Source organism: Aptenodytes patagonicus, chromosome W (genome assembly GCF_965638725.1).
Source record: "Aptenodytes patagonicus chromosome W, bAptPat1.pri.cur, whole genome shotgun sequence".
NCBI lineage: Eukaryota > Metazoa > Chordata > Aves > Sphenisciformes > Spheniscidae > Aptenodytes > Aptenodytes patagonicus.
The window spans coordinates 5178539-5206385 of record NC_134981.1 but is presented as its reverse complement, the minus strand read 5'-3'; the positions used below and the strand labels follow the sequence as shown (position 1 = coordinate 5206385).

Genomic DNA, 27847 nt, shown 5'->3' with positions numbered 1-27847 from the left:
TTAGTTTTGGAAGGCTAACCAAGAACGTTAATGCACAACAACAGTGAGATGCATCTTTATTGTTGCCAGGAAGGTTAAAGGTTACTTCACTAATAATATGCAAATGGAGCCTTTACTGCACATAATGAATAATCACTTTAGATTAAAGGCAGAAATTTCCTTTATTAGTACTTGTAATAAAACCTTTTGCATGAATTTAATAATTAATTTAAAGAATTATCACTTCATTGAGCCTGAATACATTATTTATTAAATGTAATTGAAGTATTTATTAGGCAAGTAATAAATGATGGACAACAGCGATGGGTGGCTTCACCATTTTATAAAATAACCTCAGCCTGTGTTTACAAGCAGGGATGTTAGCCTCCCCGTATTGTTATAACAGATTAATTATCTTCAGAAAAATAGATATAATTGCTTGCATTACTTGGTGGATTTTCCCTACCATTTAGTTCTTCCCCTTGGATGTAAAAAGGGGGGATTCAGAATATTGTTACCAGAGACTATATTACACTGACAGTCTAAGCTCTATTTAGGTATAAACTTTTTTTTTCACTCTGGACTCAATAAAATTTAGGTTGCAAGTGCGTCTGTCCAGCATTTGACAATCTCAACCTATACATAAAGTCAGAGCACTGGTAGCAAGTAAATTAGAGTTAAATCGGGGTCTTCAGATGAGAATAGTATTGACTTACATTGACAGTAAACAACTGTAGAGCTACTGACCAATTCCAGCTTAAAACTAATTCATTAGAATATAATGAATCTAATAGCAGGAGGATAAACAAGCAGATTGGCAATACCAGCTGCCCTTTTATGTTTCTGGAAGAGTCTAAAACATGTGATGGTAACTATTTCATTTACTATAGGCCATCGGGTCTAGAAGGCCAAGCTGACAATTTTGATATTCATTGTTACTAATAGATCCATTAATAAAGATATTTTCTTTTTATCCTTGTTCAACAGTCTGGAATCAAGTTGTAGCAGGATTGTATAATTAATAGTAATGATTCTAGGAGATATTCTTTCTCTGTGGAAAAAAAAAAAAAATAATTTCTAGCTTTCATTTCATCAAGGTTGTCCAAACAGTCTAAGTTTAAAGTGGAAAGTTATTTTACTTTCTGGGCTAGTTGTTTTCGTTCTACAAAATGCTGCAGTTTTTCAGTGTTAACAAAACATCCAGTTTCCATTCTAGCGTTGGTGGAAAAACCTTGACTCCTTGATATACCTGTAAAGGAGAATATTTGCCATATAAAAGACAACAGCATGTGTGTTCTGCTCTGAATGCATTCCACCTGCCTGTCCCACCACATGTTTCCACATAGAAACTGGTGAAAGGGTGATCTTAGCTGAAAAGTATTGCTTTCTAGATGCACTCAACATGCTCTCTCCAGCCTAGAAACAATACCCAGGGCTTGAAGAACTAGGAGGATCACAAAATACTTAAAATCAGATGGGACGAGTTTGGGCCCGTGTCCCAAGAGTTCTGGGAAGAAACTTTGAAGTTTACTAGGAAGAAAAGTTTTCCAAAAGTATTAAACATTTGTGTTTTCTTCCTATATCAGAAAATTATAGCACAGCAAAAAAAATTGGAAAAGTGTTTCTTCAATGCAAAAGGATCTCTGCCCGTCTAAGGCGTGGAGCATTTTCTTACCTTCAAACTTATATGGATTTAAAATAGTACACTTAATCATATTTTAACCTATTTTCCTTTAACAAGTATGGAGTAAAACATAGGCTGGCATACCATACCAGAAAACCAGAATTTTAGCAATACCCTGAATCACTCCTGGATTACTTTGTCATAAGGTAAATGAATGTCCCCAGATTGTCTCCATAAAACTTCCCTGTCATAACTTGCCCACCTGTATTTTAAATATGTCCCAGATAACTACAAGCTATCAATATTGACCTGTGCATCAAGACGTTGCACTGCAGAGATTTAGGAACTCAGTCTGTTCCTCTTAACAGTAAGAAGGCTCTTTGGTCACTTTATAGGTGATGACACATGGAAAAGATATATGCTGTGAGAAGCCTTCCAGTCTTGTGGACATGTACAGGCCAAGACGTAGTGCCTAGAAGTTAAAATGGGATACTGGAAGTGGCCACTAGGGAAAGTGGCAGAGTTGCTCACCCTTGGTGCTTTTGTGATAAGGTTGGACACCTTCATATCAGCCATCATGTTATTTGCATGCCAGAAGAACTTTTGTGGTGTCTATATGGAGATTTCCTGAAAGTCTTAGTAATTGTTTTTGGTGTTGCAGTCCATCATATTCCTTTCATTTCCTCTGATGATTCTTAAGGACTAACTAGAATAATTGTGACTAATTAAAAATGGGGACTTTTTTTCACTCCACTGTAGTGGGAAGAGAATGAAGATGTGGCAATGAACGGCAATCACTCTGATTGTCCTTAGAAAATAGGTCTTTTGTTACTCCATATGAGTAATCCCTAGGGTGGCTAGGGTCAGTTCTCTAAAGAGCTCAGCTTTTTTCTGCTAGAGTTTTTCCATGGCATTTTGTTGTTGTTGTTGTTACTATTTTAGAGTAATAGATTGAGATATTTTATTAAGAAAGGATTACATAGCTGCTTCAAAGTTAATTGGCTTTACCTTAAAAAGCTCGTTAGACGTTGGGTGTGAAGACGTTGCCTTTCCTCCACCAGCTCTCTGAACGGCTGACAAAGGTAGGGCAGTGTGCTGGGTAAACTTTTCTCTCAGTTTTCACTGCGACCCCTTTCAACCAGCTTAATTGATTCTCCCACTTGACTGTGTAGTACGAGTGTTTGATGTGATAAGTTTATACTTGTCTATAAAAGTGAAAAAGTGATATACAAGAGACACTTGTGACTCGTGGTCCATTATCATGATTATTAACTTCTCTGAAGTCCTGTAATGAACAATCTGTCATTTACAAGCTAGTAGTACATCATCGTTTAATGCACTGAATACTTCTGTATTGCTAAAAAGCTAAGTAATAATCCATTAAGTAGCCTGTCCCACCATAACAGATCTTTACTGGTCTTGGAGGGAGCGTTAACAGGAATCTTTTGGGCTTTCTGTATGTCTTTTGGATTCTGTTTCTTGTAATAAAGTGTCCTCACGCACTGAAAGTCTTGGCACAATAGCTTGTGTCCAGCTCACTTTTGTATTTATGTGTTACAGATGTCTGCCATGCCTATCTACTGTCATACTTTGGCACATTATTGTAATTTATTATCTGGCAAATTCATTTCTGCTTACGTGTCTGAACTTGTGTTTTCAGCTGTATGTTTGAGGATTATTTTTAAGGGTTTTTCTCAGATGGCTTTGCATTTTATGTTTGACATTTCTAGTGACATTCAGTTGTGGAAATGTTTAGTACCTGATCCAAATTAGCTTTAAATGCTTCCTGTTACACCTCCTTACACTGGGTATCTGTAAGTACTCCTGAAAACATTCCTGCTGTAAGAAAATCCTACCAGGCCTGATTTTTTCCATTCTGTGCCCATTTTCAGAAGTCTAGCTGATCTTTTCATATCGATGCCTACAAAGTGGTTTTCACTGGTTTAAATTCCTTACTCTCAGCCAGATTTCAAAGACATTTCATTACTAGAAACAATTGCCCAGTGAACACTTTGGGCACTTTATGTATCAGAGGGAACTTTTCAGATGCAAGTCATATGAACAAAACCTTTAATGGCCACACTTTTTATTAAAGGCACATTCATAAATAATTTACCAAGGGCTACAAAATTATTAAAAGTCAATAATCTGATTGTTACCAACTCAAACAAATAAATGGATGGTATAGTGTAGAATAATCGACAATATCTTTTATTAGTATGTTTATCCCCATCTTTATCAGTTGTCACTTCTGTCAGTAGCAAGCTTAAAATATCTACTGATCATTTCTGAATCTTTTAGCGGTGTTTTATATGAACACCTTTCAAAAAAATATTGATCTATTCAATAATGTTCACTTTCTACAGTCCAATAAATGCTTCTAAAATCATCTACACTTGCTTCCTCTGGGATATTTATAGAGAAAGTTATTCCAGTATGTCAAACTCCTTGAAAGACTTTTCCTTAAAGCAGACATAAAAATGTGGTTTTGTCACATAAACTCACACTCAGTAAATAAGAATTTTGGTTATCAGTTTTAACTTCAGGCTGCTATTAATTCTTTTATGCATATTCAAAGTGATTGAACTGCATCAATAATCCCAGCTACAAAAGGTGTATCTATTGTCTTCTGGTTTTGTGTCTGGAAAAGAAACAATTGTCTGCTTCAGGTAATGGGACAATTCTTGATATCAGTTAGATTTTTAAGAAGATTTTATGTTGTATGCATACATATATTTAAATCATGTACAAATCTAGGGGACGTATAGGGGTGGGCTTAAGCACATACGACACACATATTTACTTATTTATAATTTCCACTAACTATATGTGTGTGTAGCTGTGTCTAAATAGCCCAAAGCAAAATACATTCAAGGATAACTCAGTAAAGTTAGGAAGAAAGCTTTAATAATTGTGGTTCTTAAATTAAAGTACTAGGATACGATGCACAGTCAACAGTAATGGAGGTGAGCAAAAATATCACCTCACAAAGTACAGCGTAAACAAAATGATTAGCAACCTCCCAGCCTCAAAATAAAAAATAACAACAACCTTGATTCATAAGACAGACTGGCTTCCTTTGGCTCCAAAATAAATACCAGCTTGTCAGACTGTTTGACTATATGAAGCACCTGGCATGCTCTTGATACTATCCAGGTTGTAAATCATAATGAGAAAATATCACAGACCTGGGCTCAGTGACCCATGTGGTTCTCTTCATCTCTGTGTTCCTGTGATTAACTATTCAAACAAGATCTACAGAACCTGGTCTAACTGATCTGGTTATCTTTAGATGCTCAGGAATACCTCTCCATCTGTTTTCTATGTATCCATCCCTGTGGCACCTGGGATAATTAAGCATTAAAAGTGCAGGCAGGACTTCAATCAGCCTGCTTGAGCTATTGCAACCTGAGCTTCGGTTCAGACCCAAATCTTTAGATATACTTAGGGCTGGGATTCTGCCTTTAATAAAGCTCCTAGCTTTGCCTGATTGTCAGATGCTGAACCACTTTAAGGTGTCTAAAGTTCAGTGGAGAAGATCTACGTCCAGAAGGTTTCAAAGAGTCAAACAGGTCACCAACTAGGTCTTGAGAGGGTTTCTTTGTTAGGAGCTAATGATTTAGGCACCAGTTAGGTGTTTAGACATCCTGTATCCCTAAAGCAATTGAAAGACAGATGTCTAAACACCATAGGGGATCAAAATCCCACGTGCCTAAATTTGTATAAAGATCATTACTTCTGTTATTGTAGAAGACATATCCTCCATCAAATTTCCATTGTCTTTCATAAAGTCAAAATTTTCTCTTTGCAAAGCAGGCACACAAGAAACACCTGAGCCAAAAGGCTGGACAGTGCAGGAGGTAGGTTGCCACATGGGAAGCAGTTAGTTAAGAAGACCTTCACACTTTGGTTTTTGTTTTTCTTCCTTACTCTTCAGAAAAGACATTTGTTGAAGAATATTTATTGTGTCTATTGAATAAATCAGATATGTTTATAATATTTTTCACCTGCTTTATTAAAAATGCCCTTCCTATTCTACCTCCTTGTGTTCACATTCCACCGCTCTGCCTGGTTTTCTTCACTTACTTCTCTAAATATTTGTCATTAGGCTATTTGAAAAAGAAAAAAGAAAAAAAAAAAAGAGAGGGGTCCATACGGCTTTCAGGAAGAAAAGACTTAAACAGGCTGAGAATTAGTTTATACATTGATTTGTCTTTTAAGCTGTTTAGAAAGCCTTAACTGTGAGACAGAATTTTTTGTCATATATCATGCACACTCTCACACTGAAGCAGCCTTTATTTGACCTCTTAATCAATCTGAGTGCCAGTGCGGGAAAAAAAGAGAGAGATACAAGATAGCTTATATAAACGCCAAGTTGGCTGTGTTCCTCTGAACCATCTGCACTTCTAGCCATGGTCAGACTAAATGTCTGCTAATGGTCCCCTTCTTCTATGATCCATTTATATGTCCCTCTTCCTTTTTTTCTTTTTTTAAAGTGGAAAACAAATGGCATTATTGGACCTGCTCCGCTTCAATGCAGCTGTGAATTGCAGGCCTAGAAAGGCAGCCAAGGAGAAGTCAGACAGCAAAGCCTTTCTTCTTAGAGAAGCAAGGCCAAAACTGCTGATTTGGCTTCGTTTTGATACACGATATTTTTTTTTTTGATCTATAAATTTTAATGTGGTCCTTAGAGGACATATTTCGAGCTGATGCTTTTTCCATTTCTTTTCTTCTTCCCCCACCCTTCAGAAGCAAAGAGGTTTGTTGGACTTTTTCCGGGTTATAATTACTGGACCTTGCAACTTGTTAATCCATCTTCAGATAGGATGAAACTTGAAATCAAGGCAAATGATATGTGGCTGATAAGACAGTGGTCAGGATCGGTTTCCTGAAGGATTAGGCTTTGGCCATAAAACAATGTATTCTCAGTAGTGCTTTGATACTAGTGGAAGGTGTATTTTGTGAGAAGCAGGAGAGGGGAAGTGGAGAGGAGCCAACAAAACAAGGCCCTGAGTCCAGCTGGGATCTCCAGGTACTCCTGTATTATAAATAACAATTAATCATTGTTCCCTAAAGCTGAATATGAATCTTTAGTGCTTCCTTTTAGAGCCTGGCTTTTTGCAACAGCCCATCTTTGTGATGCTAATTTTCCTTATGGTCAAAAGACTTAAGTAGTCAAGTATTTACTCATTGTCAACAGCATTGACCCATTGTCAACAGCTTCCACATACATCTGTAAGGATATGTACCTAGTCATGTTTTTCCCAGGCTGTGTGAGCGAGACCCTGCTCTGATCTGGAAATCCCATAGTTGGGTTAGCGTAGCATTGCGCCAAGATCCTGTATCGGGAGGTGTACATCACCCTGGGAACAGCTCTTCATTCACAACGCAATGAGGTTTTGGACCCAAACCTGGCTCACACTCTGTGAGGTCGCTTGCCACGCTGAACCCTTCCCTGTAATTCTTCCTTTTGCTCACGGTATAAAAGCAGCCAGGCACGGCACTCCAGCAATGAGTGACTTAGGAAAATACTAACAGCAGAGCTAACACCTGAAGTGTCAGGATCTGCGTGAGCCTCCTGAGGGTGTACGGTGCAGGTCTTGCCTACTGAAGGGCTGCTCCTCCCGCACACAACGACCCACCCCTCTTCCCACCATTCTCTATTGCTTTGTCAGGAAAAGGAAAGAACTCAAGGAAAGCAAGTGACTGTTTAAATGAAATCAGTGCACTGATGTGTCACATTTCAAACAAAAAAGGATACTAAGCTCCGTCAAAAAGGCATTATGGAAAGATAAGCTTTCAGAGTTCCTCTCGGTGTCTTTAAACTGTAAACTAACACTTTTCCTAAAATCTACCTAGGGCCCATGACTGGTTTAATATGGTGATATAATCACACCATCATAATTTCCCCCTCATAAAAGTTGAGGGCTGGGATGTTCAAGGGTACCAAGGTTTTCATTGAAAATCAGTGGGAGTTGCATTTCTAAATACCTTGGACGATCTTGATTGAGAGTCTTGAATTAGAGCCCCCAGGTCCATGTTTCGCCACCTACACATGAATTCTCATTTTCAAAGGTGACCGGCACTTAATAGTCCTTGCTGACTTCAGCAGAGGGTGTGGACGTGCCCAGTGCTCCTGGAAAGGAACGCTGCAGTGGATACTGAGCCCTGCCTGCTGTTTGTTAGGGCCAGATTATAAAAATCAGCTCTGCCATGTGTTGCGTTCAGTCCTGCTGCATGGTTATTTTCAGTGCATCATCTATTCCCCTCCAACCAAATCGCAAACGGAGGCATTCAGCACAAGGGGCTGTCCTCAGATGAAGTTCACCTTATAGTCAATTAACCTTGCAGAAAATATTTTTTCTCCATCTCCTTTTCCCACGAGACCTCTCTGCGTGTGTGTGCGTGCGCGCGCGTGACCTTTCGGAGGGTCTTATTTTCTGGGCAAAAAGCCAAATGCTACACTTTCTTCCCAGCCCTAGGCTGTTTCAAGCCTTGGTGAAGACAGCAGGTTAGATCCATTCTTTGTGTAAGAACGGACACTGTCAGTCTTGGCACCGGGGAGAGTCTGTCTTCGGAGTTTCTTAAAAATAAAAACAATGAGGAATGCACTGAGCGGAGGCTGCTTTCGCCTCGTCACAAGTTAAGCCCTGATTAGTAGAGGGTGAGGAGGGGTTCCCAGACATGTTGCAAATGAGGCTTGTTGAGCCGGCGCTAATCGTGCTTTTCTGTGGCAGGTGTGTATTTCCCGGCAGACTCCAGCCTGCAGTCTATTCATGAGCTGCTCTCCCCACAACCTTGCCTTTGAGGCCCCCAAGGCCAGGTTTCAAAATTGCTTCCTTCAATTTAATCCTGAGTTCAATAGAACTAAAACAACAATGGAAATCTCAGCGGTGGAGAGTGCAAAAGTAAATTGCCAGTATAGCTTAGAAGTTAGAGATGAGCTGTGCCTCCTCTTCCTCTGTTCTCCTGAAACTGCAGGGGCTGATTTATATGTATAGGCAGATCTCTACTTGTGAGCAAAATCACGCAAGCTCACGTCGCCAGGAATAACACCATTACTTTTAATGGAAATAAGCCATTCATGACCCAAAGCTCTGAAATAGTTCCACACAATGTGTTGAATACATAAAGTCTAAGGTTTCCTTCTAAAGAAATATGCTGGGGTTTTTTGTCCCAATCAAAAAAAAAAAAAAAAAAAGCCAGGAGAATTATTGTGTTAGGCTTTCTCTTCCCTGTGAGAACCTGCCTCTTGGAGGCAGCAGGTACTGGTTATAAAAGTATCAAGGGAAAATTAATAGTGAATAAGACTATGAATAACACAGAAAGGATAACTCTTGTCAACAGATAATAGTAATTATTTCAAAGTTCAGTTCACAAACAAGTAGAGTCAGTGTAGAAATAATCAAGGTCCCCAGTCAGTCACTGGTTTTAGTTATTGCAAATGATTAATCACAATGGCTTCCCTATTTAATTCGAAATAAACCTGAATCTACCCAACTGCCAGGGTTATAGATCATGAGCTCATAGAAGAGCAAACTACTAAGACCATGAGTCTCCTGTTTCATAAAGAAATGTTTGAACAGGATCTCTTACAAAAACATGGGAATAGGACTAAAACCATGAGCCCTGTCTGTATGTATTAGATACGCTCTGGCCCTGATCTTATATCACTGAAGTCAATAAGAATATGGTTAAGCCACTTGCGTGGAGTAGGTTCTTGGCTGGGTTTTATATATTTCCTTTTACTTTCTAATATTCTTGTCCAAAGCTTTATGCTGTGAGATTTGTAATTGCAACAAAAAGGATTAGTTTAATATCAATTTTGAATCTGTGTCAATACATGTCTTTCAAAATATAAGAATAACCTACTACTTGGATCAATTCTGAGGTACATATATATCAGTGTGGAGCAGCCCAGAGAACATCGAAGGCGCTACAATATGAAGCGTAATGAAGAGTAATGGAGGGAGGATTGTAGCAAAAAAAAAGAAGTGTGCCACGGCACACCCTGAAGGAAACATTTGTTGATTTTAAATATCTCCTTGCCCCCCTACAGTGCAATTCGTACAGACTAACAGTACATATCCAGTCATATGAATAAATAAACAGGTGCCAATAGGATTGACTTTTGGAATTGGGGGTCTGTAGACAACTCCTCAAGATTTTTTTTTGACAAACTCCCCCAAAGTATCATAAAAACCCATGTATTGATGTCAGATGAGGATGCCATCTCATGTCAAAACACGAGAAAGAGTAACAAAAATGAATGTTTCCTCATCTGACCACGGTGAATACCCAGAGCACCTTAGCAAGGATGTGAGTGACTGAAATATAGGTATCTGTACAGGGCTTAGTGTAGGTACCTGAAATGTTGGTTCTTTCTTCCGTGAAGGGCTGATCTCACAGTTTAGAATAAAATAAATGTTATAGGTTTGCGTCTAGCTTCTAAACTCATAATCCTTTTTGATGAAGAAACACATCAAAACATTCCATTTCAAAACTTCTGAACACCTATTTCTATAATTGAGTCTGCTGCTGAATATCACGCTGCTATTTCTGCACTTGTAGCTACAACTCAAGATGGAAAAAATACTATTTCTCAACCAATTAGTTGACTTTCCCTTTCAGTTGTTTCTTTCAATTTTATTTTTTTTTATACCAAAGCTAACTTGCGTTCTAAGGAGTCATCTTTTCTTTATAGAATGAAAGAAGGTGAACAGATAGAAACAATAAAAAAGCAGGAGAATTTAGCCCTTCTTTCTCAAGGCCAAAGCCTGCTGATGTGCTTACATCAGTGACCCTCAGTCTCTCCAGCTTAGGAATCACGGTATGAATTGTTCCTTATATTACAGTACTTGCCAGAGACCCAACTGTATTGTCTGTGCTCAGTACACACTTAGACTTGCTCTTTCTCTCATGAGCTCACAGTCTAAATGGAGATGGTAACGAGTAAAGGGGGAAAACTCTCAATAGGTCGTTTATTTTAGAAATTAAACGTGGATCTTCCAGTCCAAATTGGACTTGATCCATTAGCCCTGCTTTCACCTGTGTGTTGAAGATGTTTGGAGACCTTATAGATATGACTGTGTACTCAGCTTATTACTAAGATCACTACCAAATTCTGCACAGCCTATTAAGCGTTCAGGTACTATGGTAATTAGCTCAGTCTAAAATCCTCACCAGATAAAAAAGACCAACAGAATGACCTTTAAATCCCCTTGCCTTCATTTTGGCATCTTATCAGCATTTTACAGTTCCTTCTTAATATGTGACAGTGTAGAGAGTTTCATAATTCATTTCAGCTATTGAATCCAAATATGAAATTACTGGAGGAGTACTCACAGCCACTTCGTCCAGAGAAATTAGTATTTTGAGGCCTGAAATGGGTTCATCCATGGCAACCATTTCTAATGACTCAGATGGTATCAAGATCACGATGAGCAGAGTGCTTCATTCCCAGCAGAATATAGTGCACAGTGTAGCTAAACCATTCTTAAAATTACTGTCCGCAATTTAAGATGAGTCAGAGACAAGCTCTTCTCCTTCTGTCAAAATCGACATCCGAGTCCTTTTCAAATAGCCTTCGCGTTCTTTGGAGTGACTCCTCTCTTCCCACACAGTTTGCTGGCAATTTGGTGAGAGTTTACAGTGCTTTGGGTAAGGGCCCCCCTGTAGTGCTCTTACTCACAGGGTTGTGGGCAGGGATGTGGTCTATCCTCAGGAACACTCTTCACAGAGCAGAGAGTTGAGCAGAAGACATGTCACGGTGGTGGCAGTAAAACAAAGCAGTACTGATAACTCTTCTTTGGAGGTTTGATCTCTACTTCTCCACACACCAGAGAGTCTCATGCTGTCAACCTGAAGGGGGTGAAGAGTAGAGCTATTTCACCAGTGCTACTAGATTTGAACCCTTAACTTGGATTGAAATTTGTAAATGTTGAGCTTTTGATTATATGTCAACATTTGTAGAGCGGTAGAACCAAGAGGTGATGCCTTTGCCTGTAAGGGAATTTCCTGTAGCTTTTCACCACGTATTTTTTCCACATAAGACCAGTTCCTTCATTTAAGGTGAATAGTGATCAGTTCAGGAAAAAGATGTTTAGCAGTAACCATGAGCAACAGCCACCTGCAATGCTGCTGATGAAACCTGGATAAACCTGGTCTGAATCAGTACAGATTATTCACCCTTCTTTTGAGAAACCCTTTGACTTGAACTACACCCACCTACTGGTGGAAGTACCGTCCTACTGTAGCACCAAAAGTATCTGAGCAATAAGGTTGTCTAAAATCTCAGGTTACCTAAAAGTCTCAAACTTTAGATGCAGCATCCTCCTGAATATAATCACTGTCTAGCAGAGCTGATGGTGAAGAGTCGACACAGTTGTATAGTTCTGGCATGGAGTTAACCTCTACCAGCCACAGAGGGATGGGGACAGAGAAAGTATTGCAGGATGTCTTCAAAAGCAAAGCATAAGTATTTTTTCAGTTCTGAACAAATTATTGTGGGGTGTAATATTGCCGTAGCAATTAAACTGTTGGGCCTGTGGATTTCACCTGCTTGTAGATAGATTCCTTTTTCCTTTTCCTGGAACCTAGTTATAGCAGTGACAGATAGAGAGAGATACTCTTGTGATTTATATCGCAGCTGCCATCACGGTATGTGATCACTTGTGGTAGGAGACATGGATGCCAGTAATCTAAGAGTTACTTAGATTCCAAATCCTATAATGTGTTGGCAGAAATCTTATGACTCCATTAAGTTGTGTTATACTGTATGGAAAATAGACATATCAATCATCTTCGGTTACATATTTAGAACTCGTGATATTTAAAAGAACAATGATCTTTAAGATATAAAAATAGTATACGTAATTAATCTATTCTGCTCTCTAACAGACTTAGTTCGAGTTACATGGCAAGTGAAATTGTCCCAGTGATTTAAATCCACAGCAGGGAGTACTAAAATTAACATAGTACTGAAGGTTGGGTGAGAAGAATGTGCTCGCACGATGGAGCTGTGACCTATCCCAGAGCTTTGTGCAGCCTACCAGAGACAAAGACAAAGTAAGGGAGTGATGGGTCATGCACTATGAAAAGGATGGATGTTATGGGTGCCCATGTCTTTCTCCCCAAGTGGATATTCACAACTGGAGGTTTGAAACCCATGAGCTGAACTTTTCATTGCAGTTAGGGAAATCAAGGCAGTTAGGCAAACAAAGGGGGATAGACTGTATGGGGGTGCACAGAGAATTGTGGTAAATGCAGAATTTTGGAATACTTGGCTACATAGTGAGCAAAATGGATGATACGGAGGAGGAAAATGGCAACGGCCATTTGTCCCGGAGGATTCTAGCTCCAGAGGCATCATGGTGCAGGATAGTTTTATTTTCTGTTTGTCTCCACCGTTCTGTACATAAAATCAGGTGTTCAGGAATAAGGGGAACACTGCAGGAAAAGCAATTTTCTTTTCTCTGGTAATGTTTTACCTCTGCCAAAAGGGGGGGGGGAAAAAAGGGGGGGCTAGAATGAAGTAGGAAGTGCCAGACTGGATCAGACATATCGACTAGCTAGTGCGTATCCAGTCTCCAGCAGCAGTCCGGGCCAGATGCCTCTGAGGAATGTGTACTAAGCCTGCAGAAGGCAGATGTTGGGTAATCTGTTCTCAGCGAATGTTTCATCCTAAATCATAACAGTTACAGATTGGTCTAAACCCTGAAACATGAAGTCTTACATCCCTTTCACAAAGGTTTTGTTACCATTATTTATGATCGTTCTGGATATTCCTGTTATTTGTGCAAATCTTACCGATTTCTTGGCCCCAATGACATCTTGTGGTGAGGAGTTCCATAGCTTGGTGCCAGAATTTCAGCCTTTCCTTGGTTTTGAATTTCTTGCCTTTCCATTTATCCAAGTTTTTCTGTTTCTAGTTGTATTGCATAAATTTACATAGCTCATGGTTTATTCTTGGTTTTCATCTTTGTATGTGCCCCAGAACTAGATGCTGAAGCTCTGTAATAATGAAAGGTTTCACAGGATGGACTAAATGTCTCTACCCATCTACAAAGTCATAAGATCATACAGTTACGTGTCTGCCTGTGCAGCTGATGATTGTCATCGCAAACTTCATTTCATCTATTTCTGAGAACGAGGATGTGAAAGACATGAGTTCAACTCTTTCTTTGGACAAGAAACAAGAATTTTACTTTTTCCTGTGTCACTTATCTGGACTGTGTCATATCTCTAAGGGTGGACACAGTTCCCATGTACAGTGATCCCAGACCTTTCTGTTTCACTTTGCATAAAAGAATGAAGAATTCAGACAGTTCAGAAGAGGAAATTTAGGTCGGTTATTTCACTGTATTGCCCAAAGGCATTTTAATACTAGGAAAAAACAAAAACAAAAACAAAATGAAAAGGCATACCTCAGGAGCCCAACTTTCTCCTCCGGTTTCTGGAGACCTTGTAGTTTGCATGCAGAGATGCAAACAGAAGTGCTTGGCCAGGGAAAGACTAAGGTGGGATCTAATTGAAGTCTTTGACTACCAAAGAGGATTTAGAGGGATGACAGACCCAGGCTCTTCTCAGAGGGGATCATCAGATGCGGCAAAGGAAATACCCACTGGATATAAGGACGTTTTTTTCACTTGGAGAGTGGTTATACATAGAAGCAGGTTGTGCAGATCTCATTTCTCAGAAATTTTCAGAACTCAGCTGAAAAAGGCCCTGAGCAACTAGATCTAATTTTGAAGCCAAACTTGCTCTGAGCAGGAGGTTGGACCAGATTAGCTCCAGAGGTCCCCTTCCAACCTGAACTATTCTATAAATCTGTGACGCTGTATGATTCCTACCTGGGATTAAGCTACCTGAAATTTGTCCAAAGTCCAAAATGCTATTTAGAATTAAATTTTTAGAGCCCCAATTCAGGCCTTTAGCTTCAAAATCAAACTTCCTCTCAAGAGAATGAAATGTTTCAGAGGGGAAACAAAAATATTTTAGGAAGATTTTGCCCTCCCACAAACATTGTCCAATGCTAATTAAATTCTGTATTTGATCTTCAGTCTCTGTTTAATGATGAACCTGCTGCCATGATAGCCTGACAGTTATTTGGATTTATGACTATAAGGAAATTTAAAGCTGAGGAGAGATCAAACCAAATGAAGTAAAGCAAAAATAAACATCAACATTGTATTTTGACTACAAATTTAAAGCATCAGAAAAAAGAGTTCAGGTTTTATGAGTTTGGTTACTCCAGCAAGTGCTGATCTGAAGCAATAGAGTAATTCTATAATTATACCTATATCTCCTCTACCTTTTGATCAGAAAACAGTGCTTTGGCACTGATTAAAACCTCCTTCCTGATAATTAAGGGGAAAAAAAAAGGTTTGAGGTGGTTTTTTTGCACAAAATGAAGTTGAGGATCTCAGAAATTGTCTACACCAGGTAACGTAGCATGGTTCAAAGATCTTAGAGCCAGCACTCAGTGAAGTGTGTGCACCCACACAATACAGCTCAGAGGTGCTAAGGGTGTATTAGATTTACATATAGAGAACGTATCCACAGTTCAGATCTGCTTCAAGCCCTTTCAGCAGGGATTGTTAACAGTGACGCTGGTTATGGAGCAAGCTTGAGCAAGACCATCCTCAACACCTCTGCTTTATGCACCTTTGACTCTCTGACCATACCCCTCAGTTTTAGTGTGGTCACTAATCTGCCAAACATGATGGCATGGGGGACATCTAATCCTGTTGTTCACTGGTGAAACAAGTTCAGGTCACTACATCCCTTGGAGATTTGGTGAAGAGCATTGCAGAGAGCAACACTGGTGATGAATGGATAGAGTGATGGTGTAATTAAATCTGACATATGTTGTTATAAATCAAAACTGACAGAAGTCCCGGAATTATTTTAGAAAGCTCTGTGCAGTCTGGAATGTCCAAGTCTTTCAAGCAAAACATAAAACCAAAATCTTGACCCTTCTTGTCTTTAATAAGCCTACAACCATATTTTAAATAACTGAGCTGAGCATGTGAGGACTGAGGCCAAAGCATTTCTTGTTCAAGGGCAGCAAGATGCACATTAAAAATAATGGGTAGATCAAGGTTTTCCCTCTCCTAGGGATGCAATATAAAGCTTTCACCTAAAAAGCAACTCTCATCATTAGGTGTATAATGCTGGCACCTGGACTTATTTCCGTGCTCCCAGCAACAAGATAAGTGGATGCTGATCAGATCTTTCAAAAATATCAAAAAAAAAAAAAAAAAGGGAAAAATACTCTAGTCCCTTCCAGAACTTTTATCTCAAAAAGATGGAAAATTTGGAGACCCTGTGAAATCTGCTAGGGACTTTGCTGATGTTGCTTGTTCTCCATGAAAGCTGTTCATATTCTGTGCTGAAAACTGGGAGAATGAAATTCATAGGCAGGCAGGCTGTCTGGAAGTCGGATCATGACCTCCGTCCTGCCCTGGTTTCCCCACAGTTTTGATTGGAAATAGGATTATACAGTGCTTCCTGCTTTGAGGGGAGGGTTGGATTAGGTGACCTCCAGAGGTCCCTTCCACAAAATTACTGCAAGATTCCATGATCCCATCCTAAACAGTTGTGAAATAGCAAGAAGCATCCCTCACACTTGGACATAATTCAGTTTATGCTTTTTTTTCCTAGCAAAGATTGAACTAAAGAATGATACAATTTTGCAATTAAAATAAGAAGCTTTAATTAAATTGTGTTATTTCCTTTCTCCTGAGACTACGCAATCTTTGAGTTACCACTGACAATATTTCACACCGATACACCACAGGGATTTATTCTTAGAATTTTTTGTTATTCTAGTTCTAAATGTTCCATGTGTGTCTTCAAGCACATGGAAAGGAGTGTCTTCAAAGTGAGATTTCTATGTTTTCTAAAGTTTTAATCTACTAAGATTTCCAAGCACTTATTAGCTACAAGAGACGAAAACAGGAAGGCCTAATGGCAAGATTTATAAAATCAACTGAACACTGACTTGCAGAATATTAGTAGTCCAAAAATCATAGAATCATAAATCATAGAATACCAGGTTGGAAGGGACCTCAAGGATCATAGAATCATAGAATCATAGAATAGTTTGGGTTGGAAGGGACCTCTAAAGGCCATCTAGTCCAACCCCCCTGCAACGAGCAGGGACATCTTCAACTAGATCAGGTCACTCAGAGCCCCGTCCAACCTGACCTGGAATGTTTCCAGGGATGGGGCATCCACCCCCTCTCTGGGCAACCTGGGCCAGTGTTTCACCACCCTCAGCGTAAAACATTTCTTCCTTCTACCTAGTCCGAATCTACCCCCCTTTAGTTTAAAGCCATTCCCCCTTGTCCTGCCGCAACAAGCCCTGCTAAAAAGTTTGCCACCATCTGTTTTAGAAGCCCCCTTGAAGTACTGACAGGCTGCAATAAGGTCTCACCGAAGCCTTCTCTTCTCTTCTCCAGGCTGAACAACCCCAACTCTCTCAGCCTTTCTTCATAGGAGAGCTGTTCCATCCCCCTGATCATTTTTGTGACCCTCCTCTGGACCCACTCCAACAGGTCCGTGTCTTTCTCATGCTGAGGGCTCCAGAGCTGGATGCAGCACTCCAGGTGGGGTCTCACCAGAGCAGAGCAGAGGGGCAGAATCCCCTCCCTCGACCTGCTGGCCACGCTACTTTGGATGCAGCCCAGGATACAATTGGCCTTCTGGGCTGCGAGCGCACATTGCTGGCTCATGTCCAGCTTTTCATCCACCAGTACCCCCAAGTCCTTCTCGGCAGGGCTGCTCTCAATCCCTTCATCCCCCAGCCTGGATTGATACTGGGGGTTGCCCCGACCCAGGTGCAGGACCTTGCACTTGGCCTTGTTAAACCTCATGAGGTTCACACGGGCCCACTTCTCGAGCTTGTCCAGGTCCCTCTGGGTGGCATCATCTGGTCTAAACTTTTTTGGCAAAAGCACAGTCTAGACAAGATGGCCCAGCACCCTCTTCAGCTCAGTCTTAAAAGTGTCCAATGTTGGGGAACCCACCACTTCCCTGGGGAGATTATTCCAATGGCTGATTGTTCTCATTGTGAAAAATTTTCCCCCTGGGTCCAGTCAGAATCTCCCCAGGAGTAACTTGTACCCATCACCCCTCGTCTTTTCCATGTGACTCCTTGTAAAAAGGGAGCCTCCACCTTCTTTGTAGCCACCCTTTAAACACTGGAACATGGTGATAAGGTCTCCCCTAAGCCTTTTTTTCTCAAGGCTGAACAAACCCAGTTCTCTCAGCCTTTCCTCATATGGCAGGCTTCCCAGTCCTTTGATCATCTTTGTGGCCCTTCTCTGGACTCTCTCCAGCCTGTCCACAACTTTTTTGTACAGCAGGGACCAAAACTAAACATAATATTCCAGGTGTGACCTGACAAGCACTGAGTAGAGTGGGATAATGACTTCTTTATCTCTGCTGGTGATGCCCTTGTTGATGCACCCCATCATCCTGTTGGCTTTCTTCGCCGCAGCAGCACACTGTTCACTTGTATTGAGCTTCTTGTCCACCAGGACCCCCAGGTCCCTTTCCACAGAGCTGCTCCCCAGCTGGGTAGATCCCAGTCTGTGCTTCACTCCTGGATTATGTTTTCCCAGGTGCAAGACCTTCCACTTGTCCCCGTTGAAATCAAAAGTATTTCATCAGGATGTATATGCCTTCCCTTAGTCACTTCACCTATTTTCCCATAATGACCAGAAAAGCTACCGTATCTTCTTGGTTTTAATAACATTTCTGCTGACAAAGCAAGGCAGTGGTTTACAAACATTGCCTCTCTCCGTTGAAGTCATGAAGACCCATCCTATCACTTTCCTCTAACGAACCAATTGTCCTCCTGAGCTGGCAAGAGCTGAACATTTTTTACCAGGCCTGCATGTGTAACTGCCTTACAAAGTACTCAGGATTGGGTATCAGTCAAAACAAGCATTTGTGAAAATTTACCATTTTAGCAGATGGAGTCCGAACAGCTCACTTGCATACAGTAAAAGCCTTAATATTTCCACAGCTGGCAAGTTTCCTGTGGTCTAAAGGATTGGAGCTTTTGCTTTTTGAGACAGAAGAACTAAATCAAGCTTTAATTCAGAAAATATTTTGTGTTTAAAATCTCAAGGTGCTTTAGAGATCTTCCCCCCCAGAAGACAAAACCAAAAGGTTAGGCTATTTGGGGGGGAAAGTGTAGATTTCCTCCTCTGCCCCATCCATTCTGAAGTGAAAGCAGTGATATGGTAAAAGTTCAGTTTTGGCTTCTGTGCCTTTTTTTACAAACAGGCTTTTCTTGATGCTACTCTTTGGCCAGAGATCTCACCTCTTGCCTCTCCTGACCAATATAATTGTGTCGACAGAAGTCTGCTGTACAGAGGAGATCAACTTCTGAATTTTATTGTGTTGCTTCTGTGAAGTCCAGTGTAACAAGAGAGTATGTTATGAAACCAGCCATTAATATTACACAGTTATGAGTCATTTAATATACACTGATTTTGTTGAGGGCAAAAACCCTTTCTTGGAAACACTTTCTGTTGGAAAGTTAACTATTTCTGATAGCATGTTCTTAAACTAGCATTGTCTTGTCCACAAGGAAGTCAAAATGCTGTTATAACACCATGTACATTGAAGCGGTTTTGTTCACACATTTCTTGACAGTCAGAACATTTTGAACCACAAGAAACTTTGTCAGAGCTGAAAACTGTTATGGGGCTGCACTAGTTTCAAAGGACATTTCAAAGGAAGGGTTAATGCTTCTCCCACTCTGCATGGCTTGGGGGTGTAGGCACTGACATGGGGTTTGCAACTGTGGGTTTTGAGCTTTTGCCCTGACACAGAGGTGGATGAGGGATAGACAAATCCTGTTTAGAATCAGGCAAAACAGAGCCCTAAAAATTTGCCCCATGTCTGTGTTTCACCTACAGGGTACCACCTCTCCTTAAACTATAAGGTTCAGCTTTCCTTCAGAAAGCGGATGTTGCCACCTCCATGCTGAAGAAGTCAAATGTCACTTTGTGTTCCCAACAGGATCTTCCTTTGAAGCAGACAAATACCAAAATTGAGAAAGTTGCCTAGAAATGGATCTGCCACTATCCGGTCCCCTCTATTTGAGTATGACCTGCTCTTTAAGCACAGAGGTGGACTGGGAGTCTTGGGTTCTGGTCCCAACAGTTACCGCAACGGTGTTTTGCCTGCTACAAATAAAGTGAAATCATGTTTCCCCACCTTTTGTGGCTGGTAGAGCTAGGTATTGTTCAGAGAGTACTTTGACACTTCCAGCTGTATGTTTTGTTATTCAAAAGCAGTATTTCAAAGCAAAATGACTTTCAATTGTCCATCTTCCCTGTTTTCTACAGGCTGCTGTTGTACTGCTGTTATGCGCTGTAAAATCTCTGGTCATACTGCTCACCAGCTAAATAAAAAAGATTTGTCCCCCTGACCGTATGTTGAAATTACAGTTTTAAGATTGCTTCACTAAAGTCTAGCCATATTCAGGCAAATGAATGACCAGATTTCACAGATGCTATCCACGTATATGCTCACAGTCTAGATATGGTAGTTAATTCTTCTTAAATATAGTAACCAGAGAAACCCCCACATAGATCTTTGTGTTTGCTTTATACAGTCCTGAAGTATTTAGTCTAATGCACCAAGTATTTTACACCATCTACACAAGTGGACAGTTTTGGCCTTCTATATCGATAGCAGCTTGTGAAAGCTTTGGAAATATTAATCACTTCTCTCTGCAGCAACCCAGCTGACACACTTACTGGGATTCATGACTTGAAGATTCAAGGCTCCCAATGGACTCAAACCTTTCTTCTTTACTATCCCAGCCATCTAAATCATGGTGATTGCATGGTCCCAGCTATATAGTGAAGATGGTGCCTTTCATCCCAAATCGTATGGATGTAAACGGGCCAAGCATTCAGACCTGTTGTGTCACATGTCTGCTTCATCTTCAGTATGCATAATATACTCATTTTTGCCACTGTTTTCCATCTAATGGGGGATATTAAAAACAAAAGCACTAAATCAAATTGCTTTTAAATTTGTACTTAGCAAAAGGAGGCTGAAATAAAAAAAAACTGAAGAGCTGAGTCCTTGCTGAGTACAGTCTCTGCTGAACCAGGACCACCTGCCTTCATCCTAGACTCACTCTGGCCACTCTTGCTTTCCCACCACCTCCAGCTACTAGTGTTAGATATCAGACACCTTCTTAAATTTCCACAGATCTCCTGTTCCTTTTCTTTAAAGAAAGCACCCATTGATGCAGACAGCATTTTTCCCTCTGGCTAGATAGCACAGGACACAACAGTGAGTCTCCAGAGAGCACTGGTCTTGACAGGGAGCTGGTTCCTCGTACAATATTTTAACAGACAAACATGCAAGGAAAACAACAAGGACAGTTACCCTGTGTAATGAAAGCTCAATGATTTAAAAAGCAGCAGTGTGTGCGTGAGGGAAGGAAGGGAGGCTGGGGGATGGGATGACAGATTTCACTTGCCAGACCAGGGGTAACAAAAAATTATCCTGATCCAATAGACCATGAGAAAAGATATTACCGGGGTATGAAAAAATTCTTTCGGGGGGACAGAATGGTTTTTTTCTGCCCTTTCTCTAAAGCCCTGTTATTTTGCTGTTCTTTGCTTGCATCTGTTAAATGCTGGAATGTCTGCAGGGACGTTTTGAAAAGCTGCACAATGTCAATTAAATTTGCCGAGCAGTATATCTTTTTGGAGTACGTGTGACCTTTTCTGTTTGTCATTTCCTGGGCATCACACCAAGTGATCCTCTTAGGATGCTGGCTTTGTGGAGCAGGCCCACAGCAGCAGGACTGCAGGAACTGCAGGTTTCTGGGACCGCTGCCAACCTCCGGATAATTGCCATCAGCAGGAAAGAGCTAGAAAAGCTTGGCTGAGTCCATCTTTTACAGATAGATTGACCCCTTTCTGCCACTGCAGAATCACAGTCAGGGAGAAACACATATCCAAAAAGAGAGAGAAGGGCGGGGAGGAGGGGGAGAGAGGAATGATTACAGCAGGAAGGCTACATCTGATCTGAACAGGGGAGATTTGGAGGTTACACTCGCTGCTTCACCATCGCCAATATTTTTAACATTTTCTGTTTTAAGGCAGACAAATCTGAGAATGAAGCTTAAATACTGAGCTCTGTTATAATAAAACTGGTGCTTCTGTGAGAGTAGAGTCGGTGCTCTGAGAGAGGGGTGGGAAGGGTGGGAATTCAATACCCTCATGCGATACATCTGCTGGGAAATAACAATTTGAACATATATGCAGCAAGCAAGAGAGAATGAATGCATGCTGAAAGCCACTGCAGGTGCTTGGAAAGGAGATGGGGGACAGCAAAAGGAAGGAGAAAGGAAACTGCATGGCCACAGTTCGGTAGCTAAGCTGAGACGCTTTGAAAAAAGTGAGAGCCACAATTGCACCTTATGAAAGCTGGGAGTGGAAAGCAATGCCCTTAATATCCCTATGTCCAGCAAGCGGTGGTGACATGGCCAGACAGTGATTTCAGCAACCAAGACTTCGGATGCATCGCCTCCTCCGCGTGCTCTCCCACCTCGGTGCTACATGCAGGTTCAATGTCAGTGCCGCTAGCAAATACCAGTAGTGACCACAGTGCAGGTGCCCACAGGCTCAGCGTGGGAATTTCTAGACGAGTGCTGGGATCCCCACCCCGAGTCCGAGCCGCCTGCCCTGGCATATCTCAGTAGAGGTGGGCAGACAACGGTCAAAGTCTGGCTGAAATATCAAGCCTGCCCTAGGCAATCCCAAACCACAACGTCCAAGTCCAGTTCTAACTCCAGTAGGGAATGGAAAGAGGCGAGTGGGTTAAAGAGGTAAGCAGTTGTCCCTTCACTGCAGTTACGTGCCCTGCTAGGTAGGGGCACTGTGATTCTGCATCCTCTCTCCTCTCCTGGAGGAAAATCCTTCCCTCACTCACTGAAGTGCAGTTGACATGTAGAAAAGAACAAGTTTGAGCCACAAAAATGTATAAAGCGTGTGTAAGCTCTGACAATCAAGATGTCTATGGAAAATAAAGCTTCTGGGACAGAATCTCTCTGCTGTGTGTTTAGGTCAGCACAGTCTCTATTAATATTAAGATGTTTGATGCTATAAAGGGCATAACATCCAAATTCATTTACGAGCAATGCTGCTTTTTCTCTTTCCTCGCCCATGATCTATCTCTCAGTTGCCAACATAAATAATACTTGGGTTACAGTAATGTCCTGTGGCTCCAGACTGGGGGAACTTCAATGCATAAGGTGCTGAGCAAACATGTATGGAAGCATAATCCTGTCAAATGTTATCCAGGTCATATAATCTGTAGCTATATTCCTCCCTCTAGAGAACACACTCAGCTCGGCAAATGCTTGGCCTGCCTCTGTATGTGACACTCAATGTCAGTGAGTGACATCTCGCAGATGACACTTTATTGTTAGAGCAGGTGCTGGTGGTGAGGACTATATTTAAAAAGCAGAGGTCTAAAAATGGCTTTGCAAGGCTCTGTGCTTAACAGGTCTCAGTCATTTCCAGATCAGATTTGATTCTTTTACAAGACCTTTCTCCCCTCCTCCGCCGCTCACAAACTCTTACCAGAATGAGAAAACCAAGGGGTGGTTCCCCATAGCATTCATATGAAAGAAGATGTGCGTGTCAGAGGAGTTTCCAGAGCCATACATTACAGGGCATTTTTTTAACAGAAAAGTAGGCAAATTCCCTGTAAAGTTAGCATTGCAGCAGCTTCTGTTTGTCATAGCCCCAAAGTTGCTGTAGACAAGGGTAGAGAAACACGCTGCCATGAACTAAGCAACAGCGTGCATTTTGAGCATGTCACCCACTCTGTGGTAGCTCTGCCTATATATACCTAATCCCAAGGAAAATGTGAGATAACCTGCTCCTGGAATGGCACAAGTAAGGGCATGTGTATGGTGCTTTCTGAAGGATAACTGGATTACCCTGGGGTCGCTTGTCTGTTTGCCCTTGTCCTGCCACATTTTTACTCATAAGCCCCCTAAGCTGTCGAAGCAGTTTGCCACTCTAGGCAATAGGGATGTTTCTGGGAGCCAGAGGGTAATTTAGGGCTGTCCAAGTGATGTCCAGCCACCAGCGCACCATCTGCAATGTTTGGGAATTGATGGCTGCCCTTAAAACTGCACTTCTGTATGAAGACCTTTTCAACTATTAAGATCCAACACCATGTTCAGAGGTTAAGTGTGGGTTTACACAGAGAACATCTGGACAAGCCAAAACAGCAGTTTAAGCCTTTTATTTTGTGCCCAGGATACAAGTTTGAATTTTTTCTGGAGGTAACCTCCATTTGATCCACCTGAGATCAAGGGGCTGGGGCAAGAAAAGGTGATGAGATGCTGGGCTGCTGGCCGCAAAAACTGGTGCTCTCTGCTCAAATTAACTTGAAAAGCATTGCCAGACCTCAGCTTATAATACGCTATTCAATTACGCTTTCCACGTGCTGTTTAGAGTAATCCTAGTCTGAGTGTGGTCCCTGGTAAATATGAGGGAACAAACTTGAAATTTAAGATATCTGGAAACCCATTTATTTATTCCTTGGAAATTAAACAAGGGGTTTTTTTTTTAATGAATATGGGTTAAGAAACTATATATTGTGGCTGGAGGAACTGTCAACATCAACAAAGTCATTCACTCCTGTGGGCAACACGTAAAAAAGAGAAGATCTCTATACTTCATTTTGTTTCCATTTGCCACCTCCATTTACAGCTGAGGCCCATAAAGGATTTGAATAGTCTCACTGAAATCAGGAGGACGACTCATGGGCCTCCAACACCAGATGCTGGAAGACGCAGTGTTGGTAGCTGTTGGCAGCTGCCCTGAAGAAGTTAAGCTTAGCAGTGAATGGAGCCCCCAGGCTCTGCAGCTCGGCTTTGTTTCCTCTCTTTAGCACAAAATATTTTAAAAGAAAGTGAGACCAACAGCTTTTCCCAAGCCAACAAAAATAAAACAGCTTGCAGCAGGTGAGGTGCAGCATGCCTGCCTAACTCCAGGCTGCTCTGCCAGGGAATCAGGGGGTTGGATGGTGGATCAACAACAATTGAAAGGTGGGCACAGAGGCAATAGCACCATGGCTGAGGTTCAAACCCAGAGCAACAAGGCATCCATGAGAACGATTGCAATTGTTGACAGTGGAGAAATGTAATTTGTGGTTTGCAAATGCAGCCTAGCTCCTTAAAATAAAATAAAAAATGTCACACACAAGCAAATCCCCCAGCTCTGTTAGCTACCTGGCCAGTGAATGGCTGCCCATGAGCCAGCTATATAATGTTGATATAATCCCTACAGCTCAGGCAAGATCCCCTGGATGGGTTTGATTAAGGTCTAGTGCATCTTTATGAAAGTGAGTCAACTGGACACAGATGTTTTCATTCTCTGGTGTTGTAGAAGCGAAAGTCTCTCCCTCCCTCCTCTTTCTGCCTCCTCCAATGTACAGCTACATTTTTAATACTTTTTCTCATCTCATTTTATTTGTGCGAATTAAAGGAGGCCTGCTGTAGACTCCTAAACTGGGGGGAAAAGAAAGAGAGGAAATGCCAACACATCAGCCCACAAATAGCCAAGCCACTTACAAACTTGCTCATAAATAAACTCCTCTCAGAAAACTTTCCTCCTCAGTGGAAATCCCAGGCTCACCCACTTAAGTCCTTCCCAAAAGCAATGCAGTTTGCACTGTGTTCTGCTTGTGTTAACAAATTTAAGTTGTTCCAGGCCAAGAAAGAGGGAAAAAAACCCTTACAGACCTTAGGAAAAAGTGCCCCTCTCGGAGCTCCCTTAATGTCAAGAAAGGGGGACTCAGTCTAGAGACACTTGAGTTACACTCTGCTGCAGCAGGGAAGTCTGGCATAGGGTCCACCCCTGAGACAGCGAAAAGTCACCTGGGATGATTTTCTTTTTTAAATTATTTAGGAGAAAATGTCCCCCCCTCTCCTTGCAATTCTCTGTAAGGTTCCTCCCTGCAAGACCGTCCAGGCAAGAAACACCAACCTACCCTGCAGCCCCTGCAGCTCTGGTCCTCTTCCTGGGATAGGTGTCAAATACGACATTCTCCCAAGCTGGTTTTTACTGACACACCCAATCTACCTGGGATACTGAATCACCCCAGTGATTCTGCTTTAATGCTCTATTTGCATCTAATTCCCCATAGTCACTCCTGCAGATCTGCCAGTACTATCATTTGCTCACATAACACCCTCCGGCATTCAGGGTGACAAGTCACTCACCCCTTTTCATCCAAATTCCTCCTTACTGTTCACACTGTCATTATTTATTTCACCAAAGGAAGGAAATGAAGGATCATCCTATTGTTTTCACTGTCACGCATCACCCTTCCACCTCTCTGTCTTTTCTTAGCATTTCTCATATTCTCAAGTCTAAAATGGGAAAGCTTTGGATTTGTTACACAAAGCAAGAAATACACTCCCAAAACCAACACAGAAAAAGAAATCTACAGTAGTACTGACTTCTGCTCCATTGATTTTCAGATGCTTCTTCTGGAGCACTTTTGGAAAGCCCAACTACTCAAAGTACCTCAAGTACTCTATATTCTGCAAACTGAGTGCCTTGCAGACCTGGCACAGTTGAGGCACCCAACATCACCAGTCACTTTGCAAGAGCTACACTGGTAGCAATGTTACCCACATATCTTCCCTTTCCAGCATACAGTCTCCCTCTTTGTGCAAAAGATTGTTTCAATTTTGAGCTCAAAGCAGGTGCCGAGCTGCATGTGTGAACAAAGCATCATTTATGGGTTTGGATTCTGCATGTTTTGAGACAGAGCTGCATGGATGTCCAGGAATACAGGGTGCTATGATGGATTGTGTCTGGTATATTTTCTTATTGTAAGTTATGGCCATGCAAGAGTTGCTCCTGGACAGCAAAAAAAAGAAGACTGCTTATTCGCATTTTTCCCAGTTGCTGCAGAAAGAGAAATCTGGGAGGTTGGAGAGGCTGTGCTCTCCCTAAGGAGCTCAGACCATGTTCATCTGTGAGATCTGACATGCGGGGGGGGGGGGTGAAACACCCAGCAAGAAGGAGGTCCACAGAAAAAGCCAGGTCTAGGCAGAACATCAGGCTTCAGAAGTGAAGAATAGGAAAAGGCTTGTCCTAGGGTCTGGCAGGGCTGATGCAGAGTTTGTCACCACTCAGGAGGCCGCTAACACTGGCTGGATTGAGAAAACACCCATGTGTGACAACTTGTTAAAGAGCTCTTTTGTTACGAAGAAAAATTATTATGAAGAAGAGTTATAAGATGTGTGACCTATTCCCATAACTAACTCCATCCTGCTCCTCATGCCACCACTTGTGTCTGATACCGGGATCAAAATATTGTCAGAGCCCTGTACACCCACAAGTTGCCCATAGCTCTTACTTGAGTCAGCGAGTCACTGTCAGCTCCCTAGAAACTGGTGAGAAGAGACCTGTGGGTGCTCAGGAAACTTTTGGTGAGTTTATATTGACCTTCAAGGTAAAAAGAAAACCAGAAATCAAGCAAGCTATTTGAGATTTTGCAGCGTAAGTGTCACACGTGAAATCTCCTATTCTCTCCTCTGTTTTGGGGTCCTTGTTTTTCTTTTTTAAATAAGACCAATACAAATAAATTATCATTTTATTCCTTCTTCTCAAGGGAACTTGGCTGCTGGAGAACTGAATTAATTGACAAAATAGTGAAATGTTGCTTTCTCACTCATCCTGGGCTAGGTGTGAAGATCTTACCTTCTTGTTCTCAGCTGCACAGGTACCTTCTTTTCTCAGGCAATAAATGAACAAACAAAAAACCTACCTGTTACCTCTCTCCTCTTTGAATTTCCCTGCAATTTAGGAGAGGCAAATAACGACCTACTGCAAAAGAAGGAAATAAATTACAGCCAAAATGGCAAAAGCAAAATATTTCTCCTCTAAACATGTTGTTTTTTACTTTGTATGTCTTGGCAGCCTAACCCTCTGAAAACACCCACCTGAATTCTCTGCACTCAACAGAGCAGCCCAAGGATAAACCCTCCAGTAAATCCTATGTGACTGAAGCTATAGGAGCCTGACTGTGAGTAAAAACATTTTAAATATGATTGCTATACCTGTTAGTAACCAAAGAGCCCTTTTGGAGCAAATAATTTCCTTGGAAACATCTGAATCCAATCATCTAAGCCTGGGAGCCCACATCTATGTAATACCACTGCTC

General features: G+C 41.4%; 1 protein-coding gene across 1 annotated transcript in view; it reads left to right on the top strand.

The window, feature by feature from the left end:
* Positions 1-27847, top strand: part of LOC143171874 (urea transporter 2-like) — a 309773-nt gene that overhangs the window by 158543 nt on the left and 123383 nt on the right. The window contains exon 3 of the mRNA XM_076361005.1: positions 27604-27709. The gene's annotated coding sequence lies outside the window, so the exon portion shown is untranslated. The remainder of the gene's footprint in view (positions 1-27603; positions 27710-27847) is intronic.